Source organism: Capricornis sumatraensis, chromosome 17 (genome assembly GCF_032405125.1).
Source record: "Capricornis sumatraensis isolate serow.1 chromosome 17, serow.2, whole genome shotgun sequence".
NCBI classification, from domain to species: Eukaryota; Metazoa; Chordata; class Mammalia; order Artiodactyla; family Bovidae; genus Capricornis; species Capricornis sumatraensis.
The window spans coordinates 68,957,029-68,960,271 of record NC_091085.1 but is presented as its reverse complement, the minus strand read 5'-3'; positions in this window follow the sequence as shown (position 1 = coordinate 68,960,271).

Sequence of the window (3,243 nt, the reverse complement as noted above, 5' to 3'; positions counted from 1 at the left end):
GACAAACTGTATCCACTGTATTGCAGAAAAAAACTAAATAAAAAGAGAAAATGAGAATAAAATAAAGTCTTTAAATTTTAATATTCAACCTTACTCTAATTTCACTATTTATTAACTATCTGTGCAGAACACAAACCTTTCATTGCCTAATCAAAACATGTTAGGTCTGAAAATGAGTAAAAGGGGTGAATAGGCCCCTGGAAAGCCAGGGTGGCCCTTTTTCCTCCCTTATTGCTACATCGCTGGGAAACACTAAGATAAAAAGAATAGAGAGGTGGACAGAAAATGACTGAATAAAAAGAGCTGGATTAGAAAATTAAGAGAGTCAAGAATAAAATGGGGACGAGGTAGAAAAAGTTAAATTTTGAGAGAGAACAGTCAGGTAAGTGGAAAGAGTAGGTAACAGAAAAGGCAAACAGACACTAAATGAAGTTGACTGCCAGAGAGCTAGACAGAGAAAAAACAGAATAGTAAGCAACAGGGGAAAAGGAAGAAGAAAAGTTAATCGCATGGAGAGAGATACTGTTAGTCAAAAATACAGACCAGGGAGGAAGGAAGGGGGAACCAAACAGAAGAGAGGGGCTGCTTCTAGTCTCACCAAATCCCAACTGTCCTCCAAAATGCTAGTCTCCAGTAGGAAGGCCATACGGAACTCAGCCTCAGCTAAATTTAAGCAGCCTGATCCTTCCTGGTCAGGTTCTGAATTCCAAGCAGTAAACAGGTAGCTCCACCCTTAACCAGCTTGGCTCCTCCCTACCCAATCCTGCCCTGTATCTTGAGGGCAAGGAGAGAAAGTAGTGAGAAGTGGAGGAGAAAGCCTAGCAGAAAGAACAAAAATAGAAAGAGCAGGTGACAAGGAAACAAAGTTCTAAAAAGCATTAGGAATTCTAAGAAGGGGCAAGAGGTAGGAATAATAAAAAGTACACAGAATGAGTCACTAAGAAAAGATAAATGGAGCTGCAAGGGAGAAATGGAATAGAAAAAAATGGAGAGAAAAATAGGGAAGAAGGGAGTTCTGTTTGAAATGTGTTCCTGTTTAGGGACAATAGCCTGTATTGGGGAAGAGAGACTGTATATTCACTCAATTAGTCAGTTTTTAGTAATATCTGGAAAAGGTGTGAAAGAAGAAGGGGTTATTAATGTCTCATATTTATTTAACAGTAACATTTTCTTCAATATTCTGTACCAAAATTCCCACCATATAATTACATTACTAAATTACATAATTTAATATGCTTATGTTTATAAATCAACTTTGTACAAAACACTGGTATGAAATATATAAAGACAAAAAAGACACAGACCTAGACTTCCAGGACCTTATACTATAGTAAGAAAAATAACTTGAATTCCAAAATCTTATACTATAGTAAGAAAAATAACTTGAATTCCAAAATCTTGAATAATTGTCACAAAAAATAATGTACACTGATTGTCATTTGAACATTATCTGGAAGAACTGGAAAAATTTGGACAAAAATTGGGGGAAGGAGAAAGCAGAAGGAAGAATATTTCATTTACATAACTATTTATATTTCATCTAACCATTCCCTTATACATTTCACAAATATTTAATGATAATATAAATTCAATCATGAGTAACTTAAATATATTATTCATATTTTCACATGAAATTAAGAATATCATGTGCAGTGGAAGACAGAACATTGTTAAATGGAGGTAGGCTCTAATCACTTTGCTTAAATTATTAGATAAACAAATTAAAATACCAGTATATTTCTGGATCAGAAACTCCTACCATAAAGTCTTAGGGAATGTTTTGAGGCCTCTAATCACACATCTATCTAATAAGGGTGAAGGACTAATGACAGTCTCACCAGTGATAAGAGAATGCTTTTGAACAAAGGACTCTTGTCTCAGTCAAGAACAAATGTCAAGAACAGCCACAGCAAATCAGTCTGCTACTCTTGGCAAGAGAACTTTTCTCTTTTGGCCTCTCTTCTAAAATGGCTTATACCACCAACCAACATTTAGGGATTTATTTTCTGTTTTTCTCTATAAATTAATCCCCTGCCTGTATATTTAGCACTGTTTCCCTGTGAAATGTCTTTAGAAACATAATCCTCCCAAATCCTTTTCTACAAGGGCTAATCCAAGCCCAAATGATGAAATGGGTGATATATATTTTCAGTTTTCTCTTTTCTTTTTACTTAGCTCCTTAGCAAGTTAAAATGCATCCCAGTTTGCAATGTAATGGGCTACTAGTATATGTTCAGTTCAGTCGCTCAGTTGTGTCCGACTCTTTGCAACCCCATGAACCACAGCACGCCAGGCCTCGCTGTCCGTCACCAGCTCCCAGAGTTTACCCAAACTCATGTCCATTGAGCCGGTGATGCCATCCAACCATCTCATCCTCTGTCGTCCCCTTCTCCTGCCCTCAATCTTTCCCAGCATCAGAGTCTTTTCAACTGAGTCAGCTCCTCGCTGGCCAAAGTATTGGAGTTTCAGCTTCAACATTAGTCCTTCCAACAAACACCCAGGACTGATCTCATTTAGGATGGACTGGTTGGATCTCCTTGCAGTCCAAGGGACTCTCAAGAGTCTTCTCCAACACCACAGTTCAAAAGCATCAATTCTTCTGCACTAGTATATGTGCATGTGTGCTAAGTCACTTCAGTCACGTCTGATTTCGTGTGACCCTATGGACTGCAGCCTGCCAGGCTCCTCTGTCTGTGGGATTCTCCAGGAAAGAATACTAGAGCGGGTTGCTGTGCCCTCCTCCAGGGGATCTTCCCAAACGAGGGATTGAGCCTGAGTCTCTTAAATCTACTGGACTGGCAGGTGGATTCTCGATCACTAGCACCACCTGAGAAGCTCTACTAGTATATAGGACATATCAATTTAACAGATATTCACTAAATTTCTACCAGAATCAAGTTACTGCAGTGGGGTACAAAGTCAAGAAAACACCTATGTAATAAAGTATTTTAATTAAGCAAAAATAGTACTTAAAGAAAACTTTTAATAATAATCATTACCAGTTATCAAGTGCTTTCTATGTAAGCATTTTAATCCTCAACACAATCTTTGAGGTAAGAAGTACTATTCCTATTTTACAGATGACGAAAGAGGCTTAAAGAAGTTGAGTCATTTTCCTTCTGATTACAGAATTATCAAGTGATAACACCTACAATCAAACTCAGTCTGATCACAGTTCTTACTCTTAACAGTACAGTGATACTAATAGGAAACTGGTTAATGGGGAAACAGGGAAAGCTAATT